Genomic DNA, 24,763 nt, shown 5'->3' with positions numbered 1-24,763 from the left:
TTTGGCCCCAGCCGCAGTTTGTTAAAAAATAAATGTATATATAATAAACCACATTGTACTCACCTTCCATGGTCCGCTGGTGAGTCGTGAGTCTCCACTGCCGCTCCTAGTGTCTGGCATCGGCTGTGGCGCTGACATTACATTGACTGCATGGCAGGCAATTAGTGAGCTCAGCAGCTCTGCCCGTGTAGTTGGAATGCCCTCTTTAAAGCTATGGAGCACACTGATTGGCTGCCGCACCATCGACATGACATCAACATCACAGCCCATGCCAGACACCAGGAGCAGTGGTGGATCTTTACCATCAAGCCCGAGAAAGACGAGTACAGCGCGGTACGTTTTTTTAAGAAACTGCAGCTGGTGGTAGGTGGGGGTGCGAAGAACATTATCTGAGGGATGGTTCCCTTTAAAGTTTCATTCATCCACTGTACATGTCTGTGGGATATTCTTTTTTTATTTTTTCTCCCAGACATGATACTGACCCATAGTTTCATTGATCAATACACACATCATTTTTAAAAACAAATCCATATCTCATGTCCTATTATTACCAGGTCAGACTCTGCCCTTAAAATCTATGGGAATCTGGTTCAAACAGATAAAACATGGAAGATAGATTTTGTACTTTACACGTTCATTTCAGTTTCATCCGTTTTTCACTGATCCACTGATAAGAGTGAATGGATGAAAAAAAAATTCCGATAGTATACGTGCTGCAGTTTAAAAAAAAAAAAAACTGATGAGACAATATGGATGACACATGAGAGAAAATGGTTAGTTTAATACATATGTAAAAATTGATACAAATGTGTGAAAGCAGCCAAAGACTATGTTTTGGTCCAAATTTGAGCAATCAATTACTTGGTGTCACATCTCCAACAGGACCTGTTCATGCAACGTTTTCTTCTGTCGCCAGGCGCCATGGGTGATAAAAGAGATGTTGAAACCAGAGGATTTGTTGGCAGGAAAAACGTAGCGGCAAAAATTCACCTTTTTTACTTGCATTTTTTATGCAGATTTTTCACTGCTCATTAGTATGAGTGAAATCTGCAGCAAAAATGCTGAAAGAATTGACACGCTGCAGATTTAAAATCTGCAAGTTACAAATAAGCAACATGTGCATGAGACTTCAGGATTCTCATTCACTTTAGGCCTGTCCCACACGTCCAGATAATTCCGGTACCGGAGTTATCCGTGTCCGTGTGTCCATGAGCTCACGTAGGCCATCCGTGTGGCACACGTGCGGCACACGTGTGCTGACTGGGTACCACACGGAGCGTGCAGGAGACAGCGCTAGAGATAAGCGTTGTCCCCTGCATCTGGTGCCGAAGCCGCCATTCATATCTTCTCTCCAGCAGCGTTCGCTGGAAAGAAGATATGAAAAATCCTTTTTTTTTTCGTGTTTTAAATAAAGATCCCTGTCCCCAGCCCCCCCTCCCACCCCCTGTGCGCCCGCCCGCTCGCTGTTAATAAAATACTCACCCGGCTCCCTCGCAGCGTCCTTTCCTCGCCGCAGCTTCTCCTGTATGAGCGGTCACGTGGTGCCGCCCATTACAGTCATGAATATGCGGCTCCACCTCCCATAAGGGTGGAGCCGCATATTCATGACTAATGAGCGGCACCACGTGACCGCTCATACAGGAGAAGCTGGCGCTGAGAGGACGCTGCGAGGGAGTCGGGTGAGTATTTTAGTAACAGCGGGCAGGCGCACAGGGGGTGGGAGGGGGGTGGGGACAGGGATCTTTATTTAAAACACGAAAAAAAAAAGGATTTTTCATATCTTTCCAGCGAACGCTGCTGGAGAGAAGATCTGAATGGCGGCTTCAGCACCACGTGGGGGGGACAGCGCTTACTGTAGCGCTGTCTCCTGCATGGCACACGGACTGCACACGGACAGCGTCCGTGTTTTACACGGACCCATTGACTTTAATAGGTCCGTGTAATCCGTGCGCTCCCACGAACACTGACATGTCTCCGTGTTTTGCACACGGACACACGGTCCGTGAAAACACGCTGACATGTGCAGAGACACATTGATTTCAATGTGTCTACGTGAGTCAGTGTCTCCGGTACGTGATGAAACTGTCACCTCACGTACCGGAGCCACTAACGTGTGAAACCGGCCTTACTGGCATCAGGAAACCCTTCAGGTTTTGTGACAAAACTTCACTGAAAAAGCGCAGTAAAAACACAATGTGTGCACACACCCTAAAGACCACTAATTAGAAGCAAGTAAACAGCTATAGCAAATGCCGCATGTTCAATGAATCTGATAGCTGACACCCAGCTCTCACTGCCTGGAGTGGTGCCAAGATGGCAGCGGGGTCACCCAGGGACCTGAGAGCATGAGCTAACACGCCTCCTCCCTCCATGTCAGATGCTGATCTAATGCTCTGCAGTGCAGAATCACTGCAGAGTATTAGATCAGTTTTCTATCATTATACAGTTGATGTCCCATCCTGGGACAATGTAAAAAAGTTTTAAAAAAATCATAAAAATTGAAAAAATATTTTTTTTAAAATCACAAAATATAGAAGGAAACAAAAAAAAATAAATCCAATAAATATATTTATGTAAAAAATAAAAAAGTACACATATTGGGTATCGCCGCGTCTGGAATGGGTATCGCCGCGTCTGGAATGACCCCACCTATCAAAATGTCCCACTAGTTAACCCCTTCAGTAACCACCGTACAAAAAAATGCAAAAAAACTGTGCTTTATCATCATACCGCCGAACAAAAAGTGGAATAAAACACGTTCAAAAAGACCAATCTACAGTAATAAAAGGGTACTGCTGAAAAGTCATCCTGTCCCGCAAAAAATAAGCTGCAATACAGCTCTCAGTGGAAAAATAAAAAGGTTATAGCTCTCAGAATAAAGTGATGCAAAAATAATTCTATTTTCTATCAAATAGTTTTTTTTATTGTGCAAAAGCACCAAAACATAAAAAAAAATATAAATTAGGTGTCACTGTAATCGTACTGACCCGAAGAATAAAACGGCCTTATCAATTTTACTACACGCGGAATGGCACAAAAAAAATTATATATTGCTGTTTTTTGTTGTTTCTGCCTCCCAAAAATCGGAATACAACGCGATCAAAAAATGTCATGTGCCCAAAAATGGTACCAATGAAAATATCAACTCGTCCTGCAAAAAAACAAGCCTTCACAGGACTCTTAGACAAAAAATGTTAACACTAAAAGGGGCAATAAAATCAAATCCAATATATAAAAGAAGTATACAATAAAAATTATTAGATGAACCTCAGTGAACACAAGTAGAGCGAGTGGGAACCACTCATGTAAGCAGAGAAAAACCAACCACCGGAGCAAAGGACCTAACCCCAAGAAAAAATCACATAGCAGGGTATACGTTTTATCACAATAAATCTTTATTTGTAGTGGTAATACACATAAATATAAGTGCACATGTTGGATGAATAATAAACACCAATAACTAACAAGAATAAAATCTCCAAAAAAATTATATAAAAACCTATAGGCATGAGGTGTACCAAACAAGGGGAAAATATCAAGACTCCTTTAAAAACAATATTATGGGTTATTTTTAACCCCATAGTGAATTTGTGTCGGACATTCACGTTGCATATATTTTTTACATTTTTTATCACTCTTGGCACATATTACTATCCCAGATTGTTTTTAAAGGAGTCCTGATATTTTCCCCTTGTTTGGTACACCTCATGCATATATAGGTTTTTATATATAATTTTTTTGGAGATTTTATTCTTGTTATTGGTGTTTTTTATTCATCCAACATGTGCACTTATATTTATGTGCATTACCACTCCAAATAAAGATTTATTGTGATAAAACGTATACCCTGCTATGTGATTTTTTTCTTGGGGTTAGGTCCTTTGCTCCGGTGGTTGGTTTTTCTCTCCCTTCACAGGACTCTGTCAACAAAAATATGGAAAAATTATAGCCATCAAAATATGGCAATGCAAGAACTAGTTTTTGCAATAAAAAGCATTTCTTAATGTGTGACATCAGCCAAACATAAAAACCTGATATAAATCTGGCATCGCTGTAATCACACCGACCCAAAGAATAAAGTTGTCTAATCACTTAAAGGGAACCTGTCACCTGAATTTGGCGGGACTGGTTTTGGGTCATATGGGCGGAGTTTTTGGGTGTTTGATTCACCCTTTCCTTACCCGCTGGCTGCATGCTGACTGCAATATTGGATTGAAGTTCATTCTCTGTCCTCCATAGTACACGCCTGCACAAGGCAAGATTGCTTTGCGCAGGCGTGTACTATGGAGGACAGAGAATGAACTTCAATCCAATATTGCAGCCAGTATGCAGCCAGCGGGTAAGGAAAGGGTGAATCAAACACCCGAAAACTCCGCCCATTTGACCCAAAACCAGTCCCGCCAAATTCAGGTGACAGAGTCCCTTTAAGCAGCACAAGGAACAGAGTAAAATATAAATAAAACCAATTCTTCACCAGTGTTTGATTTGTTCATTCTGTCTCCCAAAGATCGCAGTATGGCTTGGCTCTCATTTATCCTGTGCTCTACGCTGCGTGCTTGCACTGGTATTTCCATGTAATGTCTGAAAAACGTGATTCAGACGGAACCCCTGCGAAAGATTCCCTATAATGAGGCAGATGGAGGCACCGTGGATGACGTTTGGATGGCCGTGATACGGTGATGTCTGTCATTTTAGGCGTGCACCTCTGAACAGAAGGACATCGCTGAACAGAGGCCCGAGTCTAGAGTAACTCCGCTGCTGCATTATAGTGAATGGATCCCTCGAGGGTCTCATCTGAATCACGTCACTTGGATATTTAGATGTAATGTGATCCCAAATGTTATTTAAAATGTTCCCTACAAAATTTTCAAATCAATCCACAAAAAAAAGCAAGTCCCCACTCAGGTCCGTCATCTGTGAAAGGGAATCTGTCACCCCAAAATTCGCCTATAAGCTAAGACCATCAGCATCAGGGGCTTATCTACAGCATTCTGTAATGCTGTAGATAAGCCCCGATGTAACCTGAAAGAGAAGAAAAACAACTTAGATTAAATCACCCAGGGGCGGTCGGTCTGATGGGTGTCGCAGTCCGGGTCCAGCGCCTCCCATCCATACGGATGACACATGGAACAAATAGCATCCTCGCATTGAATACGTATCACTGTTCAGGAAATTGTCTGCGTATCTCGGCCGTTAATAACGGACTGTATTTTGATATGTTAGCTGTGACCCCGGCCCTGTACTTACGCCCTTGGCTGAGTGTGTTGACCCTCCTGTGCCTGTGCTTGTGCCTGCTCTTGTGCTTGATCTTTTGGCTCTGACCCAGTTTGTCCCTTTGTTGTGATTTGGTATTCTGTCTCGGTACTGTTTGCTTGTTTGGTATATTGACTCTTGCCTGGCTTTTTGACTACCCGCTCTGTCTTTCCCCTCCGGAGCACCGGCAGTGGTCTCCACCAGGTCCTGTCCACCTGAAGCACATCTCTTCGTCACCACCCCTCCACATCTCTGGGATCCTAAAATGACCCCGGAATCTGTCATTCAGGGCACTCGCACCAGGCTAGTCTGTAAGTACCGTGTGGAGTGCATGACATAACTGACCAATGCTTTTTCCTGTGTGGGTGTTTGGGGGATTTTGTAGGTGCTTCATTATTATGGATTCAATGCACGCTCTTTCTGAGCAGGTTGAGCACCTGACTCAGATGTTCCAGAAATTAAACGTGGAGCAACGAGCTCTGGCTCAATCCCAGCAGCAGATAGCTGACACTGTGCAGGGGGCTTTGTCGTCTAGTGCTCAGGGGGCAGGGGCTCAGGATGTTACATTAGTTTCCCCCGAACCTCCGGTTAAGCTACAAGATACCTTTTCCAGAAATAAAACGGGACTTAAAGTTTTTATGGTTGTAAGCTCTTTTTCTTATTAAGACCCCACTGTTCTTGGGATGAAAGTCAGAGGTTGGGGGTCATTATATCTCTGCTTAGGGGAGCCCCTCAGGCTTGGGCTTTCTCCCTTCTACAGCCCCTGATAGAATGATGGTGGATGCATTTTTTTGAGGCCCTGGCGCATATCTACGATGAGCCTGATCAAGTGCGTCTGGCTGAGGAGATGGTGATGAGTGTGTGTCAAGGGAAGCACTCGGTTGAGTGGTTTTGTTCAGAGTTCAGACGCTGGACCGCTGAGGTATCTTGGACTGATGCCGCTCCCCAGGGATTGTTCCGTAGAGGTCTGTCTGAACGTCTGAAAGATGCCCTGGCACTTCACCCTCCGCCTGATTCTCTGCAGGACGCCATGACCCAGGCCATCCAGATGGTTCACTGGCTGCTGGCGAAAGGGGTGATGCAATTTGAGACCCCGTTGTTCACCAGTGGAAGGGGAGCCAGTCCTACATCTGAGTTTATGGAGATTGACACCATCATGCTTAAGGAAAGAGAAAAAAGACGCCGCCGCGAGAAGCAGTTGTGCTTCTATTGAGGAGAATCTGGACATAGAAAAAGAGACTGTCTCTCTAGTCCGTCATTGGTGAAGACTTCGGGAAACGACTAAGTCTGGGTAACGATCGGGGAGGTTACCCAGACTCCCAGGTACTTTTGTCCTCGCTTTCTAAGATCCTTCTCCAGGTGGAGTTGCATCTTTCTGGTTGTCCCATGGTGACTACTGCTTTTGTTGACTGTGGTTCTACTATCAATTTGATTGATGCTCGTGTGGTGGCTCTTAATAAGATAGGGACAGTCAGGCTTGGGACTCCAGTCAAGGTGGTGGCTATTGACTCCTCTCACCAAAGATGGAATTTGTTTAATTTCTGAGTTTTCTTCTCTGAGGGTGGGTCCAGCTCACGTTGAAAGATTAAACTGTTTTGTCCATGGACTTTATCACGACTCTTCCTCTTTCCAGGGGCAACTCTGTGGTATGGGTGGTGGTGGATAGGTTCTCCAAACAGGTCCATTTTGTACCTCTGTCCGCTTTGCCGTCTGCTGAGACTTTGACCTGCTTGTTCATACAATATGTCGTCTGGCAGTGAATATTGTGTCGGACAGAGGTGTGCAGTTTGTGGCCAAATTTTGGAGGGCTTTTTGCAAAAAGTTGGGGGTTACGTTATCTTTTCTCTTTCGTCTCATTGGGGGACACAGGAACCATGGGTGTATGCTGCTGCCACTAGGAGGCTGACATTATGCACAAAAAAAGTTAGCTCCTCTGCAGTGTACACCCCACCAACTGGCATTATACACTTCAGTTTAGCTTAGTGTCAGTAGGAGGTGGACACGGGTCTTTCAGTAGACCCTTATCTACTTCAATGTGCATCGTTTTCTTTCAGGTTTTCCGGAGGGATACAGGGTGAACAGTCACACCTGTAGTCCCACAATACGGACTATGAGTACGACGTGTACTGCCACCCCGTATCCTCATAGATCCCTCAGCAGGACTATGATCCTAGCACACAAGCGTGCTCAGAAGTCCGGTCCTGACAGGCTTCTCCCTGCAGCGCACTGCTCTGGCGCCACGGGTTTCATGGCGGCCGTTTTATCCTCTCCAGCGTGCCGTTTTTCCAACTGCGGCGCACTGCTCCCTCCGGCGCCGCGGCTCTTTCTTCTGGCCTCTAATTTAGGCCCCGGCTTCTGCCCGGGCCTACTTCCGGTGCCGCGCTCTGTGCACTTCCGCCTTTATCGGGCAGGCTTTCTCCCGCCCGACAATCTCTGTCCTGCACTCTCCGCCCACCGGCGCCATCTTGGTGCTCCTGGGCGCACGGCTGTCTCCGCCCCTCCCTTTACGCCGCTGCTTGGCGCCACACATCGCGCTACGCCCCTTGCAGAGCGTACATTCCTGCGTCCTTTCAGCGGTCACCATCTGCGGTTCAGATTGCAGCAGGAGCTCAACTTCTCTCCGGAGGTCCACCCGCAAGCCGGAAAGCTTGTTGTGAATTCTGCTCTTGGGCTCCCTCCGGTGGTTATGAGTGGTAGTGCTGCTGTCTTGGATCGCAGCATTTATCAGGTGTGTTCACTTTTTGCAATTGGGACTCAGCTATTTAGTCCTGCTTGATCCTTTAGTCAGTGCCAGTTGTCCATTGTTTTTGGAGGATTCACATCCCTTTCTGGTCTCTCCTGTGTTGTGAATTCTGTTGTCGGGCTCCCTCCTGTGGTCATGAATGGTACTTCAGCTGGTTCTGTCCATGGACTTCCTCTGGTGGGTGTTTCTGAGTTTCACAGGTGACGAGGTTAATTCGTTAGCTGCTGCTCTATTTAACTCCACTTAGATCTTTGCTCCATGCCACCTGTCAATGTTCCAGTATTATAATAATAATAATAATAATTTTTATTTATATAGCGCCAACATATTCCGCAGCGCTTTACAAATTACACTCCTGGATCGTTCTTGTGACCTGTCTTCCCATCAGAAGCTAAGTTCCAGCTTGTATTTCTTAGGTTTGCTATTTTTCTGTCCAGCTTGCTATTTAATTTGTTGTCTTGCTTGCTGGAAGCTCTGGGACGCAGAGGGAGCGCCTCCGCACCGTGAGTTGGTGCGGAGAGTCTTTTTGCGCCCTATGCGTGGTCTTTTTGTAAGTTTTTGTGCTGACCGCAAAGTAACCTTTCCTATCCTCGGTCTGTTCAGTAAGTCGGGCCTCACTTTGCTAAATCTATTTCATCTCTATGTTTGTATTTTCATCTTTACTCACAGTCATTATATGTGGGGGGCTGCCTTTTCCTTTGGGGAATTTCTCTGAGGCAAGGTAGGCTTTATTTTTCTATCTTCAGGGCTAGCTAGTTTCTTAGGCTGTGCCGAGTTGCATAGGGAGCGTTAGGCGCAATCCACGGCTATTTCTAGTGTGTTTCATAGGTTTAGGGATTGCGGTCAGCAGAGTTCCCACGTCCCAGAGCTCGTCCTTATTATCAGTAACTATCAGGTCATTCCGTGTGCTCTTATCCACCAGGTTCATTATTGTCCTGACCACCAGGTCATAACAGTACAGGTGGCCTAAAGTACTAATGCATCTCAATAGAGGGATAAGAGAAGTTCTGAGACCATTTTTTTTTCTTTGCAGTGTGTTTTGTCTCTATTTTCCCCTTTACCTCTGGGTGGTTCAGGACACTGGTGTAAACATGGACATTCAAGGTCTGTCCTCTTGGATGGATAATCTCACTATAAGTGTACAAAACATTCAAGATTTTGTGGTTCAGAATCCGATGTCAGAGCCTAGGATTCCAATTCCTGATTTGTTTTTTGGTGATAGATCTAAGTTCTTGAATTTCAAAAATAATTGTAAATTGTTTCTTGCCTTGAAACCTCGCTCCTCAGGTGACCCTGTTCAACAAGTAAAGATCATTATTTCTTTGTTACGTGGTGACCCTCAAAACTGGGCATTTTCCCTTGCGCCAGGAGATCCGGCATTGCGTGATGTTGATGCGTTTTTCCTGGCGCTTGGATTGCTTTATGACGAACCTAATTCAGTGGATCAGGCAGAGAAAATCTTGCTGGCTCTGTGTCAGGGTCAGGATGAAGCGGAGATATATTGTCAGAAGTTTAGAAAGTGGTCTGTGCTCACTCAGTGGAATGAATGTGCCCTGGCAGCAATCTTCAGAGAGGGTCTCTCTGAAGCCCTTAAGGATGTCATGGTGGGGTTTCCCATGCCTGCTGGTCTGAATGAGTCTATGTCCTTGGCCATTCAGATCGATCGACGCTTGCGTGAGCGTAAAGCTGTGCACCATTTGGCGGTACTATCTGAGCATGGGCCTGAGCCTATGCAATGTGATAGGACTTTGACCAGAGCTGAACGGCAAGAACACAGACGTCGGAATGGGCTATGTTTTTACTGTGGTGATTCCACTCATGCTATCTCCGATTGTCCTAAGCGCACTAAGCGGTTCGCTAGGTCTGCCCCCATTGGTACGGTACAGTCTAAATTTCTATTGTCTGTTACTCTGATTTGCTCTTTGTCATCCTATTCTGTTATGGCATTTGTGGATTCAGGCGCTGCCCTGAATTTGATGGACTTGGAGTATGCTAGGCGCTGTGGTTTTTTCTTGGAGCCCTTGCAGTATCCTATTCCATTGAGAGGAATTGATGCTACGCCTTTGGCCAAGAATAAGCCTCAGTATTGGGCCCAATTGACCATGTGCATGGCTCCTGCACATCAGGAGGATATCCGCTTTCTGGTGTTGCATAATCTGCATGATGTGGTCGTTTTGGGGTTGCCATGGCTACAGGTTCATAATCCAGTATTGGACTGGAAATCTATGTCTGTGTCCAGCTGGGGTTGCCAGGGGGTACATGGTGATGTTCCATTTTTGTCTATTTCGTCTTCCACTCCTTCTGAAGTTCCAGAGTTTTTATTGGATTATCGGGATGTATTTGATGAGCCCAAAGCCAGTGCCCTACCTCCTCATAGGGATTGCGATTGTGCAATTAATTTGATTCCTGGTAGTAAGTTTCCTAAGGGCCGATTGTTCAATTTATCTGTGCCAGAACACGCCGCTATGCGGAGTTATATAAAGGAATCCTTGGAGAAAGGCCATATTCGCCAGTCGTCATCACCGTTAGGAGCAGGGTTCTTTTTTGTGGCCAAGAAGGATGGTTCTTTGAGACCTTGTATTGATTACTGCCTTCTTAATAAAATTACAGTCAAATTTCAGTATCCTTTGCCGTTGCTGTCTGATTTGTTTGCTCGTATTAAAGGGGCTAGTTGGTTCACCAAGATAGATCTTCGAGGGGCGTATAATCTTGTGCGTATTAAACAAGGCGATGAATGGAAAACAGCATTTAATACGCCCGAGGGCCATTTTGAGTACCTGGTTATGCCATTCGGGCTTTCCAATGCTCCATCAGTATTTCAGTCCTTTATGCATGACATCTTCCGAGAGTACCTGGATAAATTCCTGATTGTGTATTTGGATGATATTTTGGTCTTTTCGGATGATTGGGAGTCTCATGTGAAGCAGGTCAGAATGGTGTTCCAGGTCCTTTGTGCGAATTCCTTGTTTGTGAAGGGGTCAAAGTGTCTCTTTGGAGTTCAGAAGGTTTCATTTTTGAGGTTCATTTTTTCCCCTTCTACTATCGAGATGGACCCTGTTAAAGTCCAGGCCATTTACGATTGGACTCAGCCGACATCTGTGAAGAGCCTGCAAAAGTTCCTGGGCTTTGCTAATTTTTATCGGCGCTTCATCGCTAATTTTTCTAGTGTTGCTAAACCGTTGACTGATTTTACCAAGAAGGGTGCTGATGTGGTCAATTGGTCTTCTGCGGCTGTAGAGGCTTTTCAGGAGTTGAAGCATCGTTTTTCTTCTGCCCCTGTGTTGTGCCAGCCAGATGTTTCGCTTCCGTTTCAAGTTGAGGTTGATGCTTCTGAGATTGGAGCAGGGGCTGTTTTGTCGCAGAGAAGTTCTGATGGCTCGGTGATGAAGCCATGTGCTTTCTTTTCTAGAAAGTTTTCGCCTGCTGAGCGTAACTATGATGTTGGTAATCGTGAATTGTTGGCCATGAAGTGGGCATTCGAGGAGTGGCGTCATTGGCTGGAAGGAGCCAAGCATTGCGTGGTGGTCTTGACAGATCACAAGAATTTGACTTATCTTGAGTCTGCCAAACGGTTGAATCCGAGACAGGCTCGATGGTCGTTATTTTTCTCCCGTTTTGATTTTGTGGTTTCGTACCTTCCGGGCTCTAAGAATGTGAAGGCTGATGCCCTGTCAAGGAGTTTTGTGACTGACTCTCCGGGTGTTCCTGAGCCGGCGGGTATTCTCAAAGAGGGGGTAATTTTGTCTGCCATCTCCCCTGATTTGCGGCGGGTGCTGCAAAAATTTCAGGCTGATAGACCTGACCGTTGCCCAGCGGAGAAACTGTTTGTCCCTGATAGATGGACTAGTAGAGTTATCTCTGAGATTCATTGTTCAGTGTTGGCTGGGCATCCTGGAATCTTTGGTACCAGAGATTTGGTGGCTAGATCCTTCTGGTGGCCGTCTTTGTGGCGGGATGTACGTTCTTTTGTACAGTCCTGTGGGTGCTCGGGCTAAGCCCTGCTGTTCTCGTGCCAGTGGGTTGCTTTTGCCCTTGCCGGTCCCGAAGAGGAAGCTCTGGGACGCAGAGGGAGCGCCTCCGCACCGTGAGTCGGTGCGGAGGGTCTTTTTGCGCCCTCTGCGTGGTCTTTTTGTAGGTTTTTGTGCTGACCGCAAAGTAACCTTTCCTATCCTCGGTCTGTTCAGTAAGTCGGGCCTCACTTTGCTAAATCTATTTCATCTCTGTGTATTTTCATCTTTACTCACAGTCATTATATGTGGGGGGGCTGCCTTTTCCCTTGGGGAATTTCTCTGAGGCAATGTAGGCTTTATTTTTCTATCTTCAGGGCTAGCTAGTTTCTTAGGCTGTGCCGAGTTGCATAGGGAGCGTTAGGCGCAATCCACGGCTATTTCTAGTGTGTTTGATAGGTTTAGGGATTGCGGTCAGCAGAGTTCCCACGTCCCAGAGCTCGTCCTTATTATCAGTAACTATCAGGTCATTCCGTGTGCTCTTAACCACCAGGTCCATTATTGTCCTGACCACCAGGTCATAATACTTTCCTTCAGCTCAAGCCTGACGTCCACTTCCCGTTTTCGTTGCCGTTGGTCACACCGCCCTCGTTCCAGTATTTCTGTTTAGATCTTTTCTTTGTTTTTCCTCTCCTTCTGAGCCGTCCCTCTTGGTATCTGCTACCGTGGATTAGTGATCTCTGGGCCTGCTCCTGACAGCCCCTGTATAGGGGTTGAATAACTTTAGGTCAGCTCGCCCAGGGGTAAGTCTCTTCCACGGTCCAGAGGGTCCACACTCGTTCTTTCCCGCAGGTGCCGCGTTTTCTGCCCGGAAAGAATTGGCACACTTGCGCGATAATCAGCAGCGCATCATGTCCTTTATGAAAACTATGGAGTCTCGTCTGACCTCTCTACAAACCTCTGACCCAGTTAATGCTTCTCAATTGGCGGGTCTGCGGCAAGAACTCTCCCAGCAGTGCGATACGCAGGCGCGCATGCTCTCCTATATGGCCTCTATTGACAACCGCTTATTTAACTTGCAGTCGGCCTCCGCTCAGGTGGTCTCACAGGACCCTAATTCTACGGCTTCACCCCATCCGCCACCTCGCCTAGGCAAACCTCCCAGGTATATCGGGGATCCCAAACTCTGTAGGGGGTTCCTGAACCAGTGCCGTCTCCACTTCGAACTCCTCCCTCAACAATATCCTACCGATAGGGCCAAGGTGGCTTTTATTGTGTCTCATTTAGAGGGGGAGGCTTTGGCTTGGATCAATACCCTGTGGGAGCGGGATGATCCCATAGTTTCTCAATTAGCTATTTTTCTAGAAACTTTCCGCCAGGTTTTTGACGAGCCTGGGCGCCTAGCTTCCATGACCAAGTCGCTTTTCAACCTACAACAGGGCTCTCAAACTGTTGGTCAGTATGCTATCCACTTTCGCACCCTAGATTCTGAGCTAGGGTGGAACAATGAGGCTTTGGTTGGCGCTTTCTGGCGAGGCCTGTCCAGTCGGATAAAGGATGAGTTGGCAGGACGAGATACCCCAACCTCTTTAGAAGATCTCATATCTCTGTGAACACGCATTGACCTGCGCTTCCAAGAGCGAACTCGTGAGTCCGCTAGAGAGAGGAGACTCGGTCGCTCTTTACCATCTGTTCGCAGGTCTGGGAGTCCGCTGCCTCTGTTGTCTCCTACTGCATCCGTACCTGAGCCTATGCAAGTAGATCGTGTCAAGATGGCAGAGCAACGTCGTCGGGAGAGACGTTCCTAAGGACTCTGCTTCTACTGCGGTAGCGCTTCGCATTTACTGCGTTCTTGCCCCGAGAGACCGGAAAAAAAAAACTCCGCCTAGGACAGGTAAGAGAGGCCTCCCTAGGTGTTTCTGATTCCTCTCAACCCTTGTTTCTGTCCGTCTTGCTTATTTTTAAACTGAAGCGTTTTTCCGAGGTAGCGTATGTGATTCGGGCGCAGCAGGCAATTTTATCAGTCTTGAGGCGGTTCGGAGGCTTCGCGTTCCAGTGCTCTCTTTGGACACTCCTCGTCTGATCGCCTCCGTAGATGGGAGACCGTTGCAAGATGCCATCACCTTGGTTACAGAAGAAATTGAACTTCAGATCGGGGCTCTACATCATGAGAAGATCTCTTTCTACGTTCTGCCTAACCTCGCCCATGCTCTACTACTTGGGTTACCGTGGCTCCGAACTCATGAACCTACTCTTGACTGGCGTTCGGGTGACGTGCTCCGCTGGTGATCCACTTGTCAAAGACAGTGCCTGCAGTCTGTTTGTCCTGTTAACCCACCACCGGCAGTTTCCGTTCCCTTAGGTCTACCTTCTCCATACTGGTCCTTCATAGATGTTTTCGATAAGAAAGAAGCTGAGAGTCTTCCTCCACATCGTACCTATGACTGCCCGATTGAGCTTCTTCCCGGTTCCACCCCACCTAGGGGGAGAATTTACCCACTTTCTCCTGCTGAGACCAAAGCCATGTCCGAATACATCCAAGAGAAATTTGTCTAAGGGATTCATTCGAAAGTCTTCTTCTCCCGCTGGTGCGGGATTCTTCTTCGTCAAGAAGGACGGTTCACTTCGACCTTGCATCGACTACAGAGGTTTGAACAACATCACGGTCAAGAACAAGTACACTCTACCTCTCATCCCTGAGCTCTTTGATCGACTTAGAGGGGCGCAAATTTTCACTAAGTTGGATCTTCGAGGTGCTTACAATCTTGTCCGAATCCGCGCCGGTGATGAATGGAAGACCGCTTTTAACACTCGAGATGGTCATTATGAATACTTGGTCATGCCGTTCGGTCTCTGTAATGCTCCCGCAGTCTTCCAAGAATTCGTTAATGACATTTTTCGAGACCTCCTCTATTCCTGTGTTGTGGTATACTTGGACGACATTCTAGTGTTCTCGGCAGACTTACCGTCCCACAGAAGAAGTGTCCGTTTGGTTTTGCAGCGACTAAGAGAGAACCGTCTTTATGCTAAATATGAGAAGTGTCTCTTCGAACAAACTTCTTTGCCCTTTCTTGGATACATCATTTCGGATTCCGGCCTTAAGATGGATCCTGAGAAAGTGAATGCCATTCTCAATTGGCCGCGTCCCCATGGGATAAAAGCCATCCAGTGGTTTCTGGGATTCGCCAACTACTACAGGCAGTTCATTTCTCATTTCTCCTCAGCTATTCGGCCTCTTTCTGCTCTCACCCACAAAGGTTCCAACCCGAAGACTTGGACCTCGGAGGCCGAGAATGCCTTTGTGCTCCTGAAGCAGTCCTTTTCCTCCGCTCCAGTACTACACCATCCTGAAATTAACAAGCCATTCGTTCTCTAGGTGGAGGCCTCCTCCACGGGAGCTGGAGCAGTGCTCTCCCAAAGGTCCTCTATGGGTCGTCTGGTTCCTTGCGGATTCTTTTCCAAAACGTTTTCTGCGTCTGAACGTAATTATACCATTGGAGACCGAGAACTCTTGGCTATAAAACTAGCTCTGGAGGAATGGAGGCATCTTCTCGAAGGAGCAGTTCATCCATTCGTAATTTTCTCTGACCACAAGAATTTGGCCTACCTTCAGACCACACAAAGACTTAATCCACAGCAGGCTCGTTGGTCCCTGTTCTTTGCCCGCTTCGATTTCGAGCTTCGTTTTCGGCCCGGCGACAAAAATGTCAAGGCAGACGCTCTGTCCAGGCTTTCGCAACCAGAGGACTTAGACGAAGAACCAGCACATATCCTAGATCCCTGCAAGATCATCACTGTGGCTCCTTTAAGGATGGTCTGTCCTCCTCCTGGTAAGACCCTGGTGGCTGAGAACGACAGAGAGAGAGTGCTTCATTGGGGACATTCTTCTAAATTGGCAGGTCATGCCGGGATAAAGAAGACCTTCCTTCTCATCTCTCGCTACTATTGGTGGCCTTCATTGCATCAAGATATCAAAGAGTTTGTCGCCTCTTGTCCTTCCTGTGCTAAATACAAGGTGCCAAGACATTTACCTCATGGAGGTCTGCTTCCTCTTCCAGTACCTTCTAGTCCGTGGCGGCACATCGCCATGGACTTCATTACCGATTTACCAAATTCCTCTGGTTGTACAGTCATCCTTACGGTAGTAGATCGGTTCTCCAAAATGGCTCATTTTGTTCCCCTGCCTGGTCTTCCCTCGGCTCCAGAATTGGCGAAGATCTTTATTTCTAATATCTTCAAACTTCATGGTTTTCCTCAAAACATCGTGTCCGACAGAGGAGTACAATTTACTTCGCATTTTTGGAGGGCATTATGCAAACTCCTGAAGGTTTCTTTAGATTTTTCGTCTGCCTATCACCCCCAGACTAATGGTCAAGCTGAACGGACAAATCAAATCGTGGCTGCCTATCTTCGTCACTTCAATAATGCCCACCAAAATGATTGGGTCAGCCTTCTGCCTTGGGCCGAGTTTGCCTATAATAATCACTCCAATGAGTCCTCTGCAAAGTTTCCTTTTTTCGTCGTGTTCGGACAACATCCGAATATGCCTCTCCCGATTTCCTCTACGTCTGGAGTACCGGCAGCTGATACTTTGACTTCTGACTTTTCTTCTATTTGGGGACAGGTTAAAGGAGCTCTCAATAAGGCATCTGTGAGGATGAAGAGATTTGCCGACAAGAGGCGATTAGATACTTCTCCGTTCCTACCCGGCGACAAGGTCCGGCTCTCCTCACGTTACATTAGACTCAAGATACCATCCTGCAAGCTTGGTCCTCGCTACATCGGTCCCTTTGAGATTCTGAGTCAGGTCAACGATGTCGCCTACAAGCTGAAGTTGCCTGCCTCGCTCCGTGTTCCCAATACCTTCCATGCGTCCCTGCTTAAACCTGTTACTTTCAATCGCTTCCATCCTTCTTCCTGCGCCTCTCCTCAGCCTGTCTGTGCCGATAACATCTTTGAGGTGAGGGATATTTTAGCCATGAAGAGGGTTCGTGGGAGAAAATTTTTCTTGGTGGATTGGAAGGGTTTTGGTCCTGAGGAGAGATCGTGGGAGCCTCTGGAGAATATCAATGCACCTCGCCTTCTAAACAAATTTCTCTCCAGTTTTGGGAAGGGGGATTTTAACGAGGGGGTACTGTTACGACTGCTACTCAACTTCGCTGCTCCGCTCCTGGCTCTCGGCGCGCTGCTCCTTCGGCTGGTGCTGCGGTTCCTGCTCACCTTGGTCGTTTTTCTGGGTCCCGGCGCGCTTCCTCCTTTGCGACGCTGACTCCTTCCTTCAATGCTTGCTCCCGCTGTCCTGCTTCTGGAAGGCGGCACGCTCGTCCCCGGCGGGTTCTCTCTCCACGTTCAGCTTCTGCGCAGGCGCGCAGGGGTCTGCGGCTGACGCGCTCGCTCCAGTCTTGATCCTCTGCTACCGGATGTTTTCTTCTGCAGCCAATCCCGGGTAGGTTCACTGTATTTCAGGCCACCTCCTCTGCTAGGAGGTGCCTGAGTATCATTTGCTATTTGCCTCTGTCTCCGGTCACCTTCCGCTCTGTGCTTCGTGCCAGCTCCGAGTACTACTCCCTGCCTCTCGCTTTTTGCCTTCCATTTACCCTGCTCTCTCTGTTCTCTCTCCCCACAGTCTCGCTCCTGTTCCAGCTTTCCTTCAGCTCAAGCCTGACGTGCACTTCCCGTTTTCGTTGCCGTTGGTCACACCGCCCTCGTTCCAGTATTTCTGTTTAGATCTTTTCTTTGTTTTTCCTCTCCTTCTGAGCCGTCCCTCTTGGTATCTGCTACCGTGGATTAGTGATCTCTGGGCCTGCTCCTGACAGCCTCTGTATAGGGGTTGGTTAACTTTAGGTCAGCTCGCCCAGGGGTAAGTCTCTTCCACGGTCTAGAGGGTCCACTCTCGTTCTTTCCTCCGATAACGTAACACTGACCTCCTTTCTTGGTCATCCACCAGGACAAGGTGGTCCTCAGGTCTCCGCCTTCCTTTCTTCCTAAGGTGTTTTCCACATTCTACCTCAACGAGGACATTGTTCTACCTTCCTTTTGTCCATTTCCGAAATATCCTCTGGAGCGATCGTTGAATAAGCTGGACCTCGTCATGGCAGTGAGGATCTACCTGGATAGAACGTCCGCTTTCCGGAAGACGAATTCTCTTTTCGTCATTCCTGATGGCACGCGCAGAGGCTTGCCGGCTTCCAAGGCGACTATTGCTCGCTGGATCAGATCGGCAATTTTGGATGCTTACCAGGTCAAGAACAGAGTGCCCCCTCCTGAGATAAAGGCTCACTCTACCCGGGCAGTCGGCGCCTCCTGGGCGGTACACTACAGGGCTTCCGCCCTACAGCTTTGCAAAGCGGCAACCTGGTCTTCCATCCACACGTTCGCCAAATTTTACAAGGTCCATACCTACGCTTCGACGGACGCCAGCCTAGGCAGAAGGATTTTGCAGGCGGCAGTGGTGAGTCCTCTGACCTGATGGAAGTCTGTTTTTCTTACCCCAGGGACTGCTTTTGGACGTCCCATGGTTCCTGTGTCCCCCAATGAGAGGCGAGAGAGAAAACAGGATTTTTGTTTGCTTACCGTTATCAGGACTAAGGAAGTGGACCCTCTGATGCCACCCCCTGTACAGGGAGCGTTAGGGACAGGCCCAAGGAGGGTGAAGGCGCAACTGCCGGAGCCAAAGGGACGACTGAAGTTGGAACACAGAGAGAATGGCAGACGGAGGGAAGACGGAACTAGTGAAGTGACTAGAATGGCGGAGGCACTGGACTGATGGAGGCAGCAAAGACAAGGTACTGAATGGTAAGATGCTAGCACACGACAGATGGAAACAACGGAGACTCAGGACTGGTAGGGTACGGCAGGAACACAGGACTGGCAGGATACGGCAGGAACACAGGACTGGCAGGACACAGCAGGAACACAGGACTGGCAGGATACGGCAGGAACACGGGACTGGCAAGGTATGGCAGGAACACAGGACTGGCAGGACACGGCAGGAACACAGAACTGGCAGGAACACAAGACTAGCAGGGACAAACAAAGACAGAGTAGCAGCAGAGATACAGGGATCTGAGCCTAGGAATCTAGGAGGATGCTGGCGGTAAGCCAGCGAACGCAATAGACTTAAAGGCGTCTGAGCAGGGCAGGTGCTGGGAAGAAGTACTTGACGGGCGCCGCCATATTGGAGGCGGAGCTGCCGGGTCATGACCTCCCAGAAGCCCCAGCGACGAAAGGAGCGCATCTGCGCATGCGCGGAGCGCAGAATGGACGAGCGCCGGAGAAGCTGGAAGACGGAGAGCAGGAGGAAGCATCGGGAGTGCGCCGGCCGGACAGGTGAGTATGAGGAAGCGGCGTAACAACCGTAAAATCTGTTTATCGGAGCCTCCATTGGGGGACACAGCACCCTCCCATGTTGTTCAATTCCTGTTGTTCTATCCTCTATGAGTGTTCTCACGTTTACAGTTCTCATGTTTGTGGTTATGGTTTTCAACCTTGTTATTTATCTCCTACTGCTTTCTCACTAACTGAAGTGTATAATGCCAGTCGGTGGGGTGTACACTGCAGAGGAGCAGCTAACTTTTTTTGTGCATAGTGTCAGCCTCCTTGTGGCAGCAGCATACACCCATGGTTCCTGTGTCCCCCAATGGAGGCTCCGAGAAACAGATTTTACAGTAAGCAACCAAAAATCCTGTTTTTCCTCTGCTTATCAAACGGAGTCCAACAGACAGACTGAACGCACGAATCTGTCCCTGAAGCAAATTCTTAGATGCTTATCCTCTGCCAAACAGGAGGACTGGTGTGAGGTATTACCCTTGGCTGAATTTGCGCTCAACAACAGTGTGAGGCAATCTATGGGGAAATCTCCCTTTCTGGTCAACTATAGGTTCAACCCGCATTTTGGGGAATTTTCTCATATGGATTCAGGTTGTTCTGGGGCTGAGGGTATGGTTCAACGTTTGAGAACTGTTTGGTGGGAAGTTCAAAGTAACATCTCCAAGGTCCAAGAAATATACAAACGGTTTGCAGATAGGAGGAGGGGGTCAGGTCCAGCATTCATTGTGGAGGATAAGGTGTGGTTGTCCACTCGCAATATCAAACTCAAGGTACCCTCTATGAAGCTGGGACCTAAGTTTATTGGGCCTTGCAAAGTGGTGTAAAGGGTTAATCCTGTGGCCTACAGGTTACAGTTGCCCACCTCTTTCAAAATATCTAATGTCTTTCATAGGTCGCTTTTAAAACCGATGGGGGCGGTTGAGGAAGATCCCTCATCCGATACTCCGCCAGTATTGGTGGACGGGCAGCTGGAGTATGAGGTGGGCCGCATTATTGATTCATGGGTAGTACGACAGAATCTCCAGTATTTGGTACATTGAAAGGGGTATGCTCTGGAAGATCGGTCGTGGGTTCCGGCCAGTTCGGTGCATGGTGATCAACTGGTCCAGGCTTTTCATGCCAGGCATCCGGAGAAGCCTGGGGGTCCTGTGGCCCCTGTTGAAAGGGGGGTACTGTCTTGGTTGTGGTCTGGGCTCTCTCCCAATGCTCACGGGGTTAATTGTCTTTGGACTCCTTTTGGATCTGGGAGGGACATACATACACACTCCAGGCTTAGGTTCTCTGTCAGTTATACTTACGCCCTCGGCTGAGTGTATTGACCCTCGTGTGCCTGTGGTTGTGCCTGCTCTTGTGCTTGAGTTTTTGGCTCTGACTCTGTCCCTTTGTTGTGACTTGGTATTTTATCTCGGTAATGTTTGCTTGCTTGTTTGGTATATTGACTTTTGCCTGGCTTTTTGACTACCCGCTCTCTTTCCCCTCTGGTACCACAACTATATCTCTGGTTCTGACCCTGGCCTGGCCCTGATTACATCACTGACTGTCCCCTCTGGTAACTGTGTCGTCCTCTGGTTGTGACCCCTGCTTGTCCGACAGCTCTCCTTCTTTCCCCGTCGAAGCCTAGCTCTCTGGAGCTCCGCCAGTGGTCTCTGCCCCCAGCCACTCCCCCCCGGTGGTCACGTGCTTCAGGTCCTGTCCGCCTGATGCACAGCTCTTCGCCACCACCGCTACACATCTCTGGGATCCTAAACTGACCCCGGAATCTGTCATTCAGGGCACTCGCACCTGGGTAGTCTGTAAGTACCGTGTGGAGTGCATGACAGCTATAACATCTGAACGCTGCGGCTGTACGCAGCATCCAATCCGCAGCAAATACGCCTGTGGAAACATACCCTTATAAAGATAAGTAAATAAACAAATAACCTCATGTCCTCTGGAGTCAGGAGCTGCTCTCAACAGGAAGGACAAGACAGTGACCAGCTGCAGAGACGGGGCCAGCATTGAGCCCTCTCCACACAGAATGTGCTAACTACAGACAGGACCTGGAGCGGCTGGCGTCAGGACGCACTGCTACACAGTGGTACACTAACAACAGCAGCCAGCAGCTCATTATATGATCTATCAGACAAGCCCACTGGGCATCTGCAAGGTAGGGCAGATTATCAGTTCGGGCCTGTATCACAGCCTGCCTAAATAGACCACTAAACGACTACCAATCTGCTTGATATAGCCATTTAGCCAATTTATATGCACCCTTAGATCTAAGTACCCTACAGATCCTGGTGCCATGATGACTTTTTGCATCTACAGCTCATCTCTGCAGACTTCCCTCTTCTATGGTCTTCTACGATACGATACGATACGATACGATACGATACACTTTATTGATCCCGTGGGAAATTATGGTATCACAGCAGCACAACTTAAATCATAAAAATCATAAAGGAATTACATAGTTGACATGACAGTTTGTTGACAGAAGAACATTATACATTATACATTAGAATAGGACATACACAACGAGTGAACTGAAATGTAGAGAAATAAGTAGACTTTCACCTTGGTGGTTTAACCCTAATGTTATTATTGTACATTCCCATGGCAGTTGGCACAAACGATTTCCTATATTTTTCCTTCTTACACCTCAGAAGTATTAGCCGGTTACTGAAGGTGCTCTTCTGTCTCATGAATAGCTCATATAATGGATGTGCATTATTGTTCATAATTGCCATACACTTTTTCAGAGTTCTTCTCTCCACTACCTCCCCAAAAGAGTCCAGATTACAGCCCACAGCAGAACTTGCCTTCTTGATAATCTTATTCAGCTTATTAGCATCAGAGGCCCGCACACTACTACCCCAGCACGTGATTGCAAAAAAGATGGCACTTGCCACTACAGATTGGTAGAACATTTCTAACATTTTGCTGCACACATTAAAAGACCTCAGTTTCCTTAGGAAATACAGTCTGCTCATCCCCTTCTTGTAGACAAACTCTGAGTGGCATCTCCAGTCCAGTTTGCTATCCAAATGGACCCCCAAATATTTGTAACTCTCCACCTGCTCGACCTCCTGACCAGCAATAGTGATCGGTAGGGTTGAGCGAAACGGGTCGTTCATTTTCAAAAGTCGCCGACTTTTGGCAAAGTCGGGTTTCATGAAACCCGATCCGACCCCTGTGCGGGGTCGGCCATGCGGTACGCGACTTTCGCGCCAAAGTCGCGTTTCAATGACGCGAAAAGCGCCATTTCTCAGCCAATGAAGGTAAACGCAGAGTGTGGGCAGCGTGATGACATAGGTCCTGGTCCCCACCATCTTAGAGAAGGGCATTGCAGTGATTGGCTTGCTGTCTGCGGCGTCACAGGGGCTATAAAGGGGAGTTCCCGCCGACCGCCATGTTACTGCTGCTGATCTGAGCTTAGGGAGAGGTTGCTGCCGCTTCGTCAGAAGCAGGGATAGCGTTAGGCAGGGTCCATTAACCACCAAACCGCTTGTGCTGTAGTGATTTCCACTGCCCAACACCACCTTCGGTGTGCAGGGACAGTGGAAGCTACATTTTTATTTTTTTTCCCCCTCAGCGCTGTAGCTCATTGGGCTGCCCTAGAAGGCTCCCTGATAGCTGCATTGCTGTGTGTACGCCGCTGTGCAAACCAACTGCTTTTTTCAAAGCACAAATCCTCTTGTTCCTTCCTTTCTGCACAGCTATCTTTTTTGTTTGTACACACTTTTTATTTAATTTGTGCATCAGTCCACTCCTTATTGCTGCCTGCCATACCTGGCTGAGATTACTGCAGGGAGATAGTAATTGAAGGACACTCCCTGTTTTTTTTTTTTTTTTTGTGGGAGATTAAGATTGACATTTCTGCTAGAGTGCCATCCCTGTCTGTGTCATCTCTCACTCAGTGGGCCATAGAAAGCCTATTTATTTTGTTGCTTGATTTTGGTTCTAAAATCTACCTGAAAAAATCACTACATCAATCAGTGGGAGAAAAATATTGGCCTCAGGGCTTGTGTGCCACTCCTGACTCCTGTGTGCATCATCACTCACTCAGTGGGCCATAGAAAGCCCTTTTTTCTTTTTTTTTTTGCTTTATTTGGGTTCTAAATTCTACCTGAAAAAATCAATAAATCAATCAGTGGGAGATTAATATTGGCCTTTGGGCTTGTGTGCCAGTCCTAAGCGTGCCATCTCTCTCTCTCTCAGACAGTGGGCCATAGAAAGCCTATTTATTTATTTTTTTATTGGGTTTATAAATTTTCCCTGGAACCAACAAAAAAAAAAGTGGGAGATTAATATTGGCCTCTGGGCTTGTGTGCCAGTCCTGAGCGTGCCATCTCTCTCACAAATAGTGGGCCATAGAAAGCCTATTTATTTTTTTTCTTGATTTGGGTTCTAAAATGTACCTGAAAAAATCACTACATCAATCAGTGGGAGAAAAATATTGGCCTCAGGGCTTGTGTGCCACTCCTGACTCCTGTGTGCATCATCACTCACTCAGTGGGCCATAGAAAGCCCATTTTTTTTTTTTTTTTGCTTTATTTGGGTTCTAAATTCTACCTGAAAAAATCAATAAATCAATCAGTGGGAGATTAATATTGGCCTTTGGGCTTGTGTGCCAGTCCTAAGCGTGCCATCTCTCTCAGATAGTGGGCCATAGAAAGCCTATTTATTTTTTATTTTTTTTATTGGGTTTATAAATTTTCCCTGGAAAAAAAAAAAAAAGTGGAAGATTAATATTGGCCTCTGGGCTTGTGTGCTAGTCCTGAGCGTGCCATCTCTCTCACAAATAGTGGGCCATAGAAAGCCTATTTATTTATTTTTTTTTGGTTTTATAAATTCTCCCTTAAAAAAAAAAGGGAGATTAATATTGGCCTTTGGGCTTGTGTGCCAGTCCTAAGCGTGCCATCTCTCTCTGTCTCTCAGATAGTGGGCCATAGAAAGCCTATTTATTATTTTTTTTATTGGGTTTATAAATTTTCCCTGGAACAAAAAAAAAAAAGTGGGAGATAAATATTGGCCTCTGGGCTTGTGTGCCACTCCTGACTCCTGTGTGCGTCATCTCTCACTCAGTGGGCCATAGAAAGCCTTTTTTTGTTTTATTTGTTTTCTAAATTCTCCCTGAAAAAATCATTTTATTTTATTTGGTTTCTAAATTCTTCCTGAAAAAATCATTTTATTCTATTTTTTTTTTTTTCCTAAAGTCTCCCTGAAAAAAAAAAAAAAAAAAAAAATCAGTGGGAGATTAATATTGCCCTTTCTGCTTGTGTGCCAGTCTTGACTCCTGGGGGTGCCATCTCTCTCTCTCTCCAATTGTGGGCCATAGAAAGCCTATTATTTTTTTAGCTTGATTTGGGTTCCAAAATCTACCTGAAAAAATCACTACATCAATCAGTGGGAGATAAATATTGGCCTCTGGGCTTGTGTGCCACTCCTGACTCCTGTGTGCGTCATCTCTCACTCAGTGGGCCATAGAAAGCCTTTTTTTGTTTTATTT

The sequence above is a fragment of the Ranitomeya imitator genome, chromosome 1 (genome assembly GCF_032444005.1).
Source record: "Ranitomeya imitator isolate aRanImi1 chromosome 1, aRanImi1.pri, whole genome shotgun sequence".
NCBI lineage: Eukaryota > Metazoa > Chordata > Amphibia > Anura > Dendrobatidae > Ranitomeya > Ranitomeya imitator.
This window is presented reverse-complemented; position numbering follows the sequence as displayed.